The sequence below is a fragment of the Molossus molossus genome, unplaced genomic scaffold (genome assembly GCF_014108415.1).
Source record: "Molossus molossus isolate mMolMol1 unplaced genomic scaffold, mMolMol1.p scaffold_m16_p_12, whole genome shotgun sequence".
In the NCBI taxonomy this organism is placed as follows: domain Eukaryota; kingdom Metazoa; phylum Chordata; class Mammalia; order Chiroptera; family Molossidae; genus Molossus; species Molossus molossus.
Window position 1 is genome coordinate 17,551,105 of NW_023425347.1, and position 16,729 is coordinate 17,567,833.

The window sequence follows — 16,729 nt, forward strand, 5'->3', positions numbered from 1 at the left end:
ATTGTGCTGTCTACTAGTAGGTGAATTTTTCAGATGGGATAATAAAAACACCATAGACTACAGGCAACAATTTTGTGTTGCTAGGGAAATAAACTACCTGGTTTTTTAATGTTAAGTTCCCACACTATTACTGGGCCTGGGGTTAATGATTTTAAATCATTTATAAAAATAAGGGATTAAATATAAGAAATTATAACTAATTATCAAGGTGATTCTCTTTTCCTTTAATGAGTTTTTCTCTCTTTTCCTTCTTTAATAAAGATATTCTGTGTCTCTTTTTTCTCCTTTTCTTCTTCATACTATTAAGCATAGATTTTCAGGAACTTTTTAGAATCATCCAAATGGAAAACAATGCTATTAACATCAAAAACAAAGTTTGGTATTTTTTAAAAATATATTTCAAGAAGGCAATAGGCCATAATAACTGTATCAAAAAATTGAAAAATGGGGCTGTGATACTTCTCTTGTATGTGCAGATTTTACCACCTGTTGACATGATAATTGTGATCTAACTAAAGGGATGAACAACAACTAATCACTTAAAAAAAAAAAAAAAAGAATGAAATATGCTATCTCACCAAGGAAGAAATCATTCACAGAGAATGAAACTTGTGGACATCTATTCGGAGATGACTTTAACATAAATAATGGAAGTTAATTCTCCTGCCAGAGGTGGACATTTGCTGTGTGTGGGGGCATGGTGCCGTGGTGGCGGAGTAGCTCCACAAAGTGAGACTCGCCGACAGAGCTGAGACCATTGCATGAGTGATCAGTGGAGGCCTTGGTTAGGCAGCAGTTACTGTTTTATAGAGAGAGCGCTATGAAACTCATGTAGCTTTTATGTGATACCCAGTAGAATGCTTTATATGCTAGGTTTAATGATAGATTCCATACTTTTAATTTTATGGAACTCTTAACTTGGTTTTATGATGTTTGTAAACAAGTGGTTTGTTAGTTGAATTGGAACATTAGGAGTTTTGCAGATCGAATAAAGTTGATATTAACTAAAGTCATTTTCATGCTAAGGATGTTTTACCATCTGTTAAAATAAGTACTGAAAGTTCATGGACTTTTAGACCATAAAATAACTTTTTTTTTTTTAATTGATGTTTTAGAGAGAGAGAGGAGAAGGGAGAGAGAGATAGAAACATGGATGTGAAAGAGAAACATCAATCAGCTGCCTCCTGCTTACCTTCTTCTGGGAATTGAGCCCAAAACCCGGGCATGTGCCCTGACCAGGAATTGAACCGGGACCTCTCAGTCCATGGGACGACACTCAGTCCACTGAGCCACACTGGCCAGGCAAGGTAACATTTTATTCATTATTTTTTTCTATGGCCATAGGGTGACTTTATTTATTAAAACATTTTTTGGTTATGTTTTTGGAGAATATTCGAATACCAGACTCGTAGAAAGATTATGATACTCCACGCATTGCTTTATTCTGAGCGTTAGTTCCCACTGTCGTCTATAAAGACAGAACTAGCCTATGAGTGTATGTGTGGCTTGGAGTCAATCAGCTGTCTCTGCAGGCTCACGGTTGTGGAGCCGGACTAATATGAAACTGTTCATACTGCACCAGCTGACAGCTCATAAACCACACCCTCAAAAATCTCACTAAACAACCTCCCTTCTTCATAAAAGATGGAGTTAGTTCACCTAGGAAACATTGGTGTTCTGAAGTTGAGGCTGCAGAAGAGCAGGAGTGGGTCTTGAACTTGTTCACTGGCTCTCCTACACAATTAGCTCGATGTAGCAAAAAAACAAAGTTTCAGAAAGTAGATTAGGTTAGTTGCCAAACGGAAAGCATCACGTCGGAACTGGTGCCAATCTGAATAGAAATAGGCTACGCAGTATAGATGCGTACACACGCATAGCAAACACACACACACATAGCAAACACTTGCACACACACGCATAGCAAACACGTGCACACATGCATAGCAAACGTGCACACACACGCATAGCAAACACATGCACACACACGCATAGCAAACACGTGCACACACGCATAGCAAACGTGCACACACACATAGCAAACACGTGCACACACACATAGCAAACACGTGCACACACGCATAGCAAACGTGCACACACACGCATAGCAGACACGTGCACAGACACACTCACATGCTGCAAGACGGCGGGCAGGACCCCGCAGGCACCGCTGTTCTCCACGGAGAGAAGCAGTGCATAAAAGTGTGTGGGAAGGAAACGCTCAGAAATGATGTATGTCACGGTGCTTTTAGACTTGGTTCCCAAAGACTTGAAGAGATTGAACATTCTTCCCAAAATAAGAAAGCTAGCAGCATTTTAATGGAAAATTTATTGTAGGGAGGGACAAAGATATGAAATATTCCTTCCTGAAATAGCCACGATATATAGTTTAGTTCTTTGTTGTCAGTCTCAAGTACCATATACTTTAGGTGCAGAACATTTTATACCAACACCAGCTCTCTCAGAAGGTTATACTACTTGTGAGTGTGCGTGGATAGAGGGCTCTTTTTGGGAACGAGCAGCCAGGGTCACTACAAACAGAGTAAAACTGGTCCCCACGTGTCCACTGGCGCACTCATGTCGAAGTCCGTGCAGAACTTTGTAGCCTCCTTACATGAAGTGAGGTCCTGGAATGGACGTGTTTTTTAAAAAGGTTAGTCTGTCATTCTGATGCAATGAGCACATACAGTTCTCGTTATTAAATATTCCTTTTTCAGTAAATACTATAAGACTTTAGCTTTTCAGAAAATATTCTGGTATATAGAAGGGTCTGATTTTTGCTCTTACCACATGACATCGGTGGTATTTCCTACCATGAAGGCTAAGTGGCTTGGATAGAGAATGAAAGTGTGTCCCCACAAGTTGATCAGGAAGAAAAATATTATTTACGAAGAGGTATAGCATCTTGTAGGATATGGGGAATCAGGACAGAATGTCACAACATCTGGATAGCCATAAAGCATCTGCCAAATCAGCAGGTGACTAACGGAGCTAGCTCCATTGACCTAAGCCAACAACAGTGTAGTTGAAATCCATGAATGGTACCAAATGAATGATCTGTGGTGTAATTGAGTGACCTGGGTCACAGTGCAGTGGCCTATGGGAGGAGGGAATGGCTGTCGTCAGCCTTAGAAGTTCAGAGGAAGTCTCTTTTGTGTTTTTGCTTCAATGTTTTTCTTATGCTTTAAATCTTTAATATGTACAATGATAATGTGTGATTATCAATGGAAGTAAAGATGAGGTCGGGCTCATCATTTTTATATGATTGATATTTAGAACTGTTCTTTGTCGGGAAAATTATTTGTTTTGATCAAATTTTGAGCACTGGGGTTTTTACTTCTCTCTCAGTGCTCACTCTAAACCAGAAAATTCACCGTATGTTTGTTATTAGTGAATAGATCTGTGTGTTTTTATAATTAAATTGTGTGTGGGTGGTTTATTGTTCGTTTATGATGTCATGTTGCTAATAGTTTATGTATTAATTCTTTGCATGACCTTTTTCACAAACACGATAGACTTTTTGACTTAAACCATGTAGAAATTTAGCACATGAAAAAATTCTTGTTTCTATTTGACATGAATATTAAAATTCATTATATAAAGAAAACAATTTTTATATCTTCACATACATGTTTAGTAGGTAAAAATTTTAGGTATATTTTTAGAAAATATATTGTTTATTTTTTCTTTTATGAGATGATATTAGAGAAACACAGGTCCAGAGATTTTGTTATGGTAAACAAAGCTATCTTTAAAAGCAAGGAATAAATCACACACACTATACATTATGTATAGATAGAGCTGTAGGAATACACTTACAGTTCCTGCCTCAGTGTATGGACTATTCACTGATTTAATTTCTACTGAAGTAACATAGTTTTGCTCTTTTTCCTTCATGTTTAAGAAACAAAAGCCGTTAAGCACAAGCATTTTGCATTATTTTTAGACAAATCGATTTTAGCCCTGACTGGTGTGGCTCGGTTGGTTGGAGCATCATCCCCTATACCAGAAAGTTGTGGGTTCCATTCCCGGTCAGGGCACTTACCCAGGTTGAGGGTTCAAGCCCTGGTGAGGGCACATGTGGGAAGCAACCTATCAATGTTTCTCTCTCACATGGATCTCTCTCTCTCTTCTCTCCCCTCTCTCTAAATAATCAAGAAAACATATCCTTGGGTGAGAATTAAAAACCAAACCAAACCCATAAAACAGTTTTAATTCTAAAAATTCCATGATAATCGAACTTTTAAATAAAGGCAGGTTCTGAGGTGAGTCCCAGCTAAGGCTGCAGTGAACCTTGGGACTTGGAATGTGTGCCAAACGCTGCTGGGCCATTCGGCAGCTTTGAGGACGGTCACTCAGGAGACGTGAAATCTGCCTTAAAAACCAGGTTTTTCTCTGTGAACTTCTCCAGGCTACAGCAGATCTGCATTTTGCCTTCTTGATATGTAATAACAAAATACGTGTGATTGGGGACCCTACCTGAAGAGAAGACGGTGCGGCACCCCTTGTGCCGCTGACCCCCGTCTTTGTTAGGTAGAGTAAAAGAGCAAACCTCTGCAGTGGAGGATCTGCCAGAGTCAAATCTCTTTAGACTACATAGCTAATCAACATTAGAAACTTCCCACAATCAACCAGGAAGGCAATTTCTCCAAGATATGGTAAAATGGCTAGCATGCATTGGTTATAAAATTCTTGTTTAGGAAAATAAACACACAGTTCTGCAGGTTTCCAAGTGTTTTGTTTCCTCCAGTGGGACCTTAATCTGGTTGCACAGGTCTCTCAAATGCCCCCACCAACTCATCTTCCATTAAAGAGACAACGGATGCAGGGATGGTCTGCACTTCAAATGCATTGGTTTAGTAATAACAAAAATGGTTTAAAATGCAAAAAAAAACATTAAAAAAACCCCCAAAAACCAAAACATTGATAAGGCATCTCCCATTAATTTCAGTGTATTTGTTCTTTTTGGCTACAATCCTCTCCCATCTCCGTGAACAATCTCAAACACAGTCATGACCTTAACAACTACCTGTGTGCTCGTGACTCCCAGATCTGTATCCCTGGGCCAAACTTCTCCCTGGGAGCTCCAGACCTGGGTGTACAACTCTCAGCTGGACATCCCTTAGTTACCTCCAACTCTTGTTCTATTTTGTTGATAATATGTTTCTATTCTTTCATTGCTTATCCTGGTTAATGATGCATCTTAACTGCCCGGCTAGAAACCTGGGAGTCATGCTTAAGTATTGCCATTCTCTTTTTGTTGAGTCAGTCATTAAATTTTATGTTGTTTGTTTAACTAAGGCTTAGAAATGTTAGTTCACTGTGTATTAATAGGCATTTTCCTGGTCTTGTTTATTGGCCATGAGGGTTCCTCTTCATTAATTCACATGCTTATCTCATTTTTCTGCTAGGTTTTGGGCTTTTTGTAACTGCTTTGAAGGGCTTCTTTATATAGCCTTTATAACTGTAGCTGGTGATGTGCTTTTACAGATATCTCTGCCAGCTTATGGTTTACCTGGTTTGCTTTTCTAAAAATGATATTAGCTTAGAGAAAAGTTTTCATATTGATATAGTCAAATAGGCTAATCTTTTAAAAAATAGTTTATGGGCTTTTGTGGTTTACTTAAAATTTTTTTGTCTAGCCCTGGCTGGTTTGGCTCAGTGGTTAGAGTGTGGCCCATGGACCAATGGATCAAGGGTTCAATTCCGGTCAAGGGCCCATACCTTGGTTGTGGTTTGTCCCTGGCCCTGGTCGGAGTCATGGGGGAGGCAGCCAGTTGATGTGTCTCTCTCATATCAATATTTCTCTCTCCCTCCCTCCATTCTATCTGAAAATAAATAGAAAAATATACTTGCGTAAGGATTAAAAGAAAAAAATTTGTCTGAAACTTGATGTCAATTACATTCTTTAATAGTTTCCAATTTTTTTTTAAGTTTTGCTTTTCCCATTTAGGACTTATCTGCCAGGCATGTATTTTGTGTGCACTGGAGTTAGGGACCTGATTTTCTTACACTTTTTCATATGAATAACAAACTGTTTTAGCAGCATTTGTTGAATATGCTATCTTTCCCCCATTGATCTGTAGTCAGAATTAAATCAAGTTCTCATGTGCTTTAGGGAAATTCTTGGCTCAAGATCGGAGGACATTCCTGTTATGGACTGAATTATGTTCCCCCAAATTTGTATGTTGAAGCACTCAATCCCCAATGTAACTGTATTTGGAGATAGGGCCTTTATGGAGGTAATTACAGTTAAGTGAAGTCATAAGGGTAGGGCCCTCATTCTATAGGACCCGTGTCCTTTACAAGAAGAGGAAGAGAGCCCAGCAGGCATGGTTCAGTGGACTGAGCGTCCTCCTATGGACTGAGAGGTTCCAGTTTAATTCCTGGTCAGGGCACATGCCCGGGTTTTGGGCTCGATTCCCAGTAGGGGGCGTTCAGGAGGCAGCTGATGGATGTTTCGATCTCTCCCTTCCCCTCTCTCTCAAAATCAATAAAGACATATTTCTTAAAAATAGTCTCCAGAAGAGAGTTTATCCATAGATTCTCTGGTCTGGCCTGAAGCCCTGTTTCCCTTTTGTTTTCCTGGGCTCCCTATGCTAAAACCTGACTAAATTTTCAACGATTGTATCTTTATAGTAAATGATGTCTGGGTGAGTGAAACTCCCTATTCAATTAAAAAATATCTTCTTTGTTTACTCTTCCATAAAAATATAAGATCATCTTGTCAGGTTCTGTGAAAAAACCTGTTGTGATTTTGATTAGAACTGCATAGGTCTTTATAATATTAAGATATCCTATCTATAAATTTGAAACATCCATTTATCCATTCTTAAAAGTCCTTCCAAAATTTGTATAATTTTTATTGTAAGGGTCTTGAACATCTTTTATTACATTTACTTCTAGATATCATACAGTTCTGTGGCTATTGTGGATGGAATAATTTTTAAAATCATTTTTCAATTATTAATGATATCTAGGAATATCATTGTTTTCTATAAATTGGTTTTCTATTCAGCATCTTGCTGAACTGTTATTGGAAGTGGTTTGTTCATTTCTGTAATATTTTTATGAAAACTATATTATCTGAAAAAATCATTTTTTTTTCTGTTCCCACCTTAAAATCTTTTTTTTCTCCTTCTTACCTTATTGAACTAGCTAGAACACATTGTATGAAAGCAGTAGCACATATTTTTGTCTTCTCCTGACATTAACAGAATGCTTCCAGTATTTAACATTAAGTGTAATGCTTGCTTATGTTTTTGGTAGACAGTTTATATCAGGTCAAATTTCTCTTTTATTCTCAGTTTTCTAAGAGGTGTTTTATTTAAAAATTCTGAAAGAATGAATGACTCTGAATTCATTAAGGTTTTTATTATTATTTTCTTTAGGTTCGTAAATGTGAATTACATTCTTTTTTCCCTAATGTTAAACTATTCTTACATTCTTAGAGGACTATGCTCATAGGCTTCTACAAATAGCATGGACCTTTTGGTACCCATCCTAGCTTCTTGGTGGGAAAAAAAAATTCTACACAAAATAAAAATCCAATCTTGCAACATTCACGAGGTCTCAAATTTTTACTACCCCAGTAGTATGGAACTCCTAAAATAAAGATGTACACAGAAGAACCATGAAACCTCTAGGGTAGTGGGAAAGGAACTGTAAAACCTCTCCAGAGATGCATCCACATCTTGGAGTATAATCGTATCACGCAAGATAATCCACAAACAGCTCTCAAAAATGATGCACAAGGCACACAAGGACCCTCGTGAGGTCAAGTCAGCAGACACAAGCGGGGAAATAGACACCCAAGGAAGTAGAAATCATAACTTTCACGTCTTACGAGTTCATAGTCAATTATTTAAATTTAAATGTTCAAAATTATATAACTTATCAAAATGAGAGCAAACATAATAAAAGAACAGGACCTTGTAATAGACAAAAGAACAAACTGAAAAACCAAGTAGAGCTTCTAATGAACACCAGTCAGCTTTATTGGGGTACGGTTGACAAATGAAAATGATATATATTTAAGGTGTGCAATATGATGATTTGAGATATATATATATATATATATGTATATATATATATATATATAGAGAGAGAGAGAGAGAGAGAGAGAGAGCGATACCTACCAGAATCAAGCTCATGAACACTTCTGCAAAGTAGAAAATAATAGTAGCTACTTTGTGGACCTGAAGGATTTAAAGAGAGGAGGCAGTCACAGCACTCAGCCCTAAGCAAGCACAACGCAGCTGTTAGATATTATGGTTATTAGCTTTCTGACTTGCTTTTTGGCATCTTCTTTTGAAATACCTGCCAATATTCCCTGGCTGCTTATTGCTTCTTTACTATCCACCTTTGAGCCAGAATTGATTCTTTTGGTACTTTTCCATTATTGACAAAAATACTCCCCAAAGCTCAATTCGTCTATACCTATAATACCTTGGACGGAGGAGGCTCAAAACCTTTGTCTGTTACCAAAGTGGCTGATTAATTTTCAGGATGTGTCATGTAAAGAAGGGGAGATGGTGCTGATGGTGCTGATGGTGTACAGCCTGTGGAGTGTGAGAGAGGGATGGATCAACAAGCTCTATTGATTGATGCTTTATTATCTGAGCATTGGTTTTTGGTAAGCTTTAAAATATTGAACTCACAAGCTGTATACATGTGGATTTTGAGGGTTTTGTCTTTGTATTTACCTTGGAGCCTTAATTACTGTTAGTTCCAATCCCAATGGAATAGTCACAGATGGTGTGAATGTATATTGGAAAGTTTCTATTATGCAACATGGTTATCTTTGAAGTAGTCAGCATTAGGTTTTCTGTGAAATACTAGTGGGTAACCAGACACCTGTTTGGGCATCACAGTGTGTGAAGTTTTAAAAATTATCATCTTTATATTTAATGAAATACTTATTGAGCTCTCTGCAATGTACAGTACACTGCCTCCAGGCTCTGCCTCCCTACCTGTCTGCTCCCGTACCCTTCAGTGGCTGCTCACAGTGAGGAGGTCACCAGAGAGCCCCCCGCTCTCAGCTTCTTCTTTGTGTCTCTGAAAGGCAATCTCCAGCTAGAAAATCAAATAAAATCAATGGTGATGATTTGGGCTATTCAGACAAGGAAATGCAACTTTGCCCTTAATTTCTAAGAGTGAAATTTTTAAGTCCGCTGAGATTGTTTCGAGGTGGTTGTTCATTATATTCATTTTCTGAAGAAAATTTCCTAGGAAGAGTATTTGGTTACTTGCCACGGAAATTGCTTTCCTCTCTCTGGCTGGAGACCATCATCCTCAAACTAATTTCCTGTTTAGTGTTCAATATTTGAAAGCAGGAAATTGTCATAATAAATAGGAAGCCTGAGAATGATGGTGGAAGCACATTCAGAAATTTGGTTGCTCAGGAAATCATTTTTGCCCACGTTATTAAAAACCTAGACCTTATTTAGCATTTTGCCCCTCATTTTTATTCTCATCAACAGCCATTATCAGAAGAATTTTATTAAATATCAGGCTCTGCTGGGCACTGTGAGGAAGTGATTGGGCCCCTGTCCACTAGCAGCTTGTAACAACGACAACTGCAAGATCGAAAATGTCAGTATTAACTTGATCCTTAACTATTGATGGATGCTGTCCTAAGCACCTTGGGGTTTTGTTGTTGTTGTTTTTTTCTTAATTCTCATAACAGCCATATGAAAAAGGTACTATTATTACTTCCCTTTCATTGAAGTACATGAGACCATCATCTGCTCAAATGCACGCAACTGGTACAACAGAGAGTCTGGATTCAACCTTCCCAGTTGACATTGTCAATGTTCTCCTGCTTCAAAGATCTAACCCGAAAAACTGGAAAGAATAGAGAGTGCGCACATATAGACCAGCAATATAAGTGTGGATTTTTTATTGCACACTAGAGTGAAGCACATTTTGCAGGATGGGGGTGAGAAGGACATTTGGGGAATTGCATCTTGGGTAGCATTTCTGGTCTCTTCAAAAAAGTGAGCTTCTACAGAGAGACTACACATTTGCAACTCGATTGAAGGAATAGGGTGAAGCTGATGAAGAAGTGGCTGAGGTTGTGTGTTAGGGAAAAAGCACAGTTTGACGGGCCACGTGGAGAGGTGGAGTACCGAGGGTTGGGCTCGATCAGTTGTTCTGCAGGGAGCATGGTCAGCCCATTGCAGAGAGCCGGCTCCTGGGAATGGCGTGCTCCGCCAGCTGAGCCAGGGGCACTCTATAGCAAGGAGAAGCAGGATCTGATGCCGCCGGACATGACCTTGTCACGACATGTCCACAGCCTTTTGCATGTCACCCGAGGTAGGTGAGTTTTAATCAAACCATCACACTTGTTTAAGCTTGTTATCCTGATGTTGGAGCAACATGACCTAGTGACGCAAATGCCAGCCTAAGAAGTCAATAAAGTCAGATTCTGTTCTCGGTCTTTTCTGGGAGAAGTCACTGGCTGGAAGTAGCAGTCATTCTGAGTAGCTGAAAATAACTAACAAGACATTTTAATGAGTTAATAAATCTTTCTCACTGAACTACATGGAAAGACATGAAACATTACACTCTAGCTACTCACCAGCTTTAATTAACTTGATGTTGAAAAGGTCACTGCCCTGTCTGGCGGGTTCCAAATCACTTCAGACCCGTCAGTAGGGGTAACTGGAGGGTTGACAGAAAATGTGTACACAGGCAACTGGGAGACTTATGCCCTCACCGGAGCCTTAAATGGGTGCATTTTAAATGAGCCTCACCCCAGGTAATAACTGCCATTTATTAAGGGCCAGCTCTGCATAAGTCACTCTTCCAAGTGCTTTAGATGCATTAACTCATTTAATCCTCTTTGGCAACCCTGGTAGGTACATGCTGTTATAATTCTCTATAGCTGAGGAAACTGAGGCACAGAGAGTTGTAACGATTTGGCCAAAGTTTTACAATGTGCCGAGATGTGAATGGGTAGAGTCTGAGAGAGTGCATGCAGGGCTCTGCCGCCCCTCAGCTGGGCCATGCTCCCACAGTCAGAAATGCACCAGCTGCCCTGGCTGGTTTGGCTCAGTGGTTAGAGCGTCCACCCGCGGACCAGAGAGTCCTAGGTTCGGTTCCCACTGATGGCATGTACCTCAGTTGCAGTTTGTCCCCGGCCCCTGTTGGGATCATGTCTCTCTCACATGGATGTTCCTCTCTCTCTCTTCCTCCCTCTCTCCCTCCTGCTCTATCTGAAGATAAGTGCAAAAATGTCCTCAATGAGGATAAGGAAAAAAAAAAAAGGAAAAAGAAAAGAAATACATCAGCAACAGCATGGTGGGCCTGGAGAGTACTATGCTAAATGAAATAAGCCCGTCAGAGAAAGATAAATACATATAATCTCACTAATATGTGGAATCTAATGAACAAAATAAACTGACAAACAAAATAGAACTGAAGGCATGGATACATGGACCAGACTGATATCTTTTGGAGGGGAGGGAAGTAAGGGGAACTGGATAAAAGAAGGTGAAGAGATGAGCTAAAGGACATACGCACGACCCATAGACGCAGACAACAGCACAGTAATGGCCAGAGGGAAGGGGGCAGGGCTGGGTGCAGGTGGACAAAAGGATGGGGGCATGGGGACATCTGTAATAGTGTCAACAATAAAAATAAAGCTCAAAAAATGTATAAGCCATCCATGGGTTTCGAGGCCCTAAAACCTTCCAGGAATTCCCATAAATGCATGTTAGGATGATAGGTCAAAGCACGCAAGGCCCTCAGGTGCTGCATGGGAAATACGATTCTTACCGACATGATACAAAGTGGTAGAGGTCACCAGGAGGTTGGGTTGGTAGGAAAAATTATTGCAGTTTTTTTAACAAAAACACCTCGCTTCAGCAAGTATTTATTGAGCTTCTCCATGAACTAGATACTGTGTTAAGTGTTGGGGAGAAATATGAGTAAGGCATGGTATCGCCCATCAAGGACCTCACTGATGAGCACATTTGCCCATTATAAAATTTCTGGGAAAACAAAATAGCAGTCTGGCCTGATCTTTTGTACACTCAGCACCAGGGAGTCTCACCTTCATTACTTGCCCGAATTCCCATGTAGTGGTAACGTGTATATTTCCTGCTGGCTTTTTTATGCTCTGTAAAACTGCAGGGCTCTGTGATAAAGGACCTGTTTCATCTCGGACGTTTTGAAAAGAGATGAGATGCAGCTACTTTCTCATTTCTTTCCAGAAGAATCTATTCACCGGGAGCAGCATCTTAGGGTCAGCCCACCCGGGTGGAAATGCTAGTTTGATCACTTCCGGCTACATCTTTTCCGAGCCCAGGCTCCCTTATCTATTAAATGGAGAAAACAAAAGTAGTCACCCTTAGAATTCTTTCAAGACTACATTAAATGCAGAATTGCGTGGCAATGTGGATCACATTGTGTGCAAGAGAAGTTCTCAGTAAGCGTAAGCTCTTGCTGTTCTTTTCTTGCCATTGTTCCATTTCTTGAGTTCCGTCTCCTCATGCAGCACTGTCCCCAGAAGGAGACTCTTGAGCAAAACAGAGTCTGGATCCTCTCCTCTTTTATCCCCCCTCCCCCTCCCCCCACATAAGAGCAGATAGTCAATTGGCCCAGGGGTAAGAGATGGAAATTACAAGCTCAGCCTTTCTTGCTGATATCTCCATTTATCAGAAGGCAAAGGAAGTAACAAGGGAGAAATTCCTCTGGAATAGAGTCTGAAGTCAGTGATGTACTGGAGACAGAACCCTGGAGAGAGAGCCAAGGCCACCTTGAGCCCTGGGGCCCAGAGCAGGCCCCGCCCTCGGCTCTGCTCCCTGCTGCTCTCCCCACAGGGGCTGCTCTGAGCTGCCTTCTGCTGTTCCCAAGCTGCCTTCTCCTCTGGCCTGAACTTGGCCTTCTGCAGAAAATCTCACCCTCCACCATGACTCAGCCTCACCCTCCAGCCCGGCCTCTTGCACAATCCTAGAAGGCATCACACTGGAGCTTGGTGGCCTTGTCATTACAGATGCCTGCTCTCCCGGGGCTCGGGTGCCTCAGTGACAAAGCACTGACACAGTCCTTTCAAGGCGATGCCCCCACCCGCTCTGGGAGTTGTCTGTGCTCTTGCCTCTGCCTTGAAAGCTCCTCTCTCTCTCTTCCCATCGTCCACTGCGCACCCCAACCCCCCCGCCCCCAGAGGAACCAATTCCTCCCTAGGCCAGATCACTCTGCTTAACTTCTACTCATATTTCAAGATACAGTTTAAATATCATGTCCTCAGGGAGGGCTGCCCAGAATCTTAATGTAGGATAAACCCCTTTGTGTAAACAAAATCCCTTGATGCTCCCTTTTTTTTTTTTCTGTTTTCTAAGCCTCTAATTCAACAGTGATTTGCTTGAGGTCTATGTAAAGGCCATGGGATCAGACACTCAGTCTGTCCCTGTCTGCACTGTGTGAACACACACAATCCTGCCTCCTCTGGCCGCCCCCAGCAGCCCTCAGAGCACAGAAACCTCTTGAATGTTTTCTACTTGAAACTCTTCCAGTAGCTTCTTCCATAGCTCCAAATAGCATGCTTATTTCTTATTTCTTTATTTATAATTGAGACAATAATGACTGATTTCCTACCCTGAAAGATGAGAATTTCATTTACTTCCTCTACAGCTCATCCCCCCCCACTTCTTTCCAAAGTGTGTAATGTTTTATTTTTTGTTCTTTCATTTGGGTTATCTTTATAACTGCAAACTATAACCAAGCCATTCTTTCTTCCCGTAAATGTGAGACAATGGCTCTGGACTCCTCACTAAATTAGATGAGAGTATTTGTATCTCTACCAAAATCTCCTCTTAATCTTTTCCCATCTGCTTTCCAAATTCTGCTAGTTCTACCTTTATTTTAATATCTTCCCACTGATCACATATGCAGTCTATTTTTTTTATTCTTTATTTATTTTATTAAAATCCTCACCTGAGGACATTTCTGCATTTATCTTCAGAAAGAGTGGGAGGGAGAGAGGGAGGAAGAGAGAGAAACATCAATGTGAGAGAGACACATTGACTGGCTGCCACCCACATGACCCCAACCGGAGCCAGGGACAAACTGCAACCAAGGTACGTGCCCGAACCCGGGTCTCTCTGGTCCACGGGCTGACACTCTAACCACTGAGCAAAACCGTCCAGCGTTGCAGTCTATTTTAAAATCATTATTTACACTTTTCTTTTGCCCACAGTTTGATTTTAGAAGTTGAAAAGAAATAAGGTTGGTTTTGGCTTTGTAAAACGTTTGTCTCTGCAGAGCTTCTGGGACACTAGGGTTCAGTTCTTCCTCTGTGGGCCCAGCTCCTGTTCTCCTAGAGAAGGACTGTGCCCAACGAGAAGGTCAAATTCCAAACGGCTTCCTTTTTCTTATCCTCTTATCAATTCTCCCCATAATTCCACAACCATGCTTAATATTTGGACCATGATTTCTGTGTGCAGTTTATTTTAACATTTGTTTTTGGAATTTCTATTGTTTTTCTTTTTGATAAGAACATATCAATTTTCTATAGACTAAAAGTTACCTTACCATCAGTTACATGAAGTCACATCTTTTCTCTTTTCCCAGCCTAAGTATTATCACTTTGTTCATGTTGGTTGTTCTTTCTGGAAGCTTCTTGGATCCTTTTTATCTTTTTTTTTTTTAAATCCTCACCCAAGGATATTTTGTCATTTATTTTCAGACAGAGTGGGAGGTGGGGAGAGAGAGGGAGAGAGAAACATAGATGTGAGAGAGACACATCGACTGGTTGCCTCCCGAATGACCCCGACCAGGGCTGGGGACTGAACCAAAACTGAGGTATGTGCCCCTGACCGGAATTAAACCCACAACTCTTCAGTCTGTGGGTCGTGATCGACGCTGTAACCACTGAGCCAAACTGGCCAGGGCAAGATCCTTTTTACCTTTTGTGTTCTCAAATTTCACAAGATTGTTTCTAACTTTTTAAATTAGGATTTTAAAAAAATTTTATTAAATTTATTGGCCGACATTGGTAAATAAAATTATATAGGTTTCAAGTGCACAATTTTATAATACATCATCTGTATATTGTTGAATAAGACTTTCATATATATATGTGTGTATATATATATATATATATTATCCTCACTCGAGAACAATTTTTTATTTTTTGTTCAGATAGAGCAGGAGGGAGAGAGAGGAAGAGAGAGAGAGAGAGCAACATCGACGTGAAAGGGACACATCAAGTGGCTGCCACCCACACGACCCAACCAGGGCCGGGGACAAACTGCAACCAAGGTACGTGCCCTTAACGGGAACCGAACCTGGGTCTCTCTGGACCGCAGGCTGATGCTGTAACCGCTGAGCCAAACCAGCCAGGGCTGAATAAGACTTTTAAAGCATTCACATTGCTGAATATTCAGCAGGTACTTTTAATATGAAGATACAGTCTTGAGAAATTTTCTTCTATTATTTATAATTTCTTCTCTACTTTTTTCTGTTATCTTTTTGATTGATTCTGTCTTTTACTTTTTTGTCTCATATTTTTATTTTTATGGGGGTGTTTTTACTTTTGTGGAAATACCTTCAACTTACTCCCTTATGAATGTGTTTGTTTTGTTTGTTTGTTTGTTTGCTTGTTTTGTTAATCCTCACCCAAGAATATTCTTTTCCATTGTATTTTAGAGCGAGTGGAGGTGGGGGGAGAGAGAGAGATACATTGACTGGTTGTCTCCCACAAGCCCCTGCCCTGGGCCGGGGATCGAACCTGCAGCCCAGGTATATGCCCTTGGCCAAGAAGCAAATCGAACCTGCAACCCTTCAGTGTGTGGGCCGATGCTCTAACCACTGAGCCCATGGGCCAGGGCTGAATGTATTATTTTTTAAATGATTTGATGTTCCTTTTCATGATATTCTATTTTTATCATATATACAATTATTTCTTGAAGACTAATTCTATTTTTTTAGAGTTATCCTTTGATTTCTGAAATAATTATATTTCCCATGGAGTCTGTTATTTTCTATGTTTATCCACTTTCAAGAGGCTGGTTTTCCTCAGACGTCTGATGATTCCGGTTGTACGTTCCCATTTGAGGATGAAGGATCAAGCTGTGCGTTCAGGACTGCTGGAGACAGTTGTCTCTGCTCGTAGCCGGGCAGGTCCTGCTTGTCCATCAGTCCGCCCAGGAACGAGAAGTAAGACTAGCTCTGGGCCAGTGAGCAGGGCTCATCGGCTGGAGGGTTCTGCTTTTAAATGGAGTGATGGAAAGATAGCCGCTAGGCTAGGCGACCCCAAACCCCAATGTTAGATTGAGGAGGAAGCTTTTCTCTGGGGTACCCACAGTTATGCTCTCAGTCTTAGTCCACACACACACACGTACACATTAAATATGAAAAATTTTTAGTCTCCCTATTAAGCATCTCTTGTTTTCTATAGTCCAGCAGAACACCTAGCTCTTGGTAAAAAAAAAAAAAAATGCAATAATGGTTTTCAATGACCATACAGTAGTACTCACAGCTCTTCTGTATTTGCTCTTGAGGGTTCACCACTCATTAAGTCATGCTCCCTGTATGCAAGCAGCTAATAGTCTAGCTTCTAATGGAAGAAACAGATGTGTAAACAAATCACTACAATAAAGAGAGATAAGTGCGACAGAATGTGTTTGTACAAACCGCTGGCACTTGAGGAAGAGACATTAAGTCTGAACTGGGAGATGGAGAGAGAGGGAGAGGGAGGGAGGGAGGGAGGGAGGGAGAAGGAGAG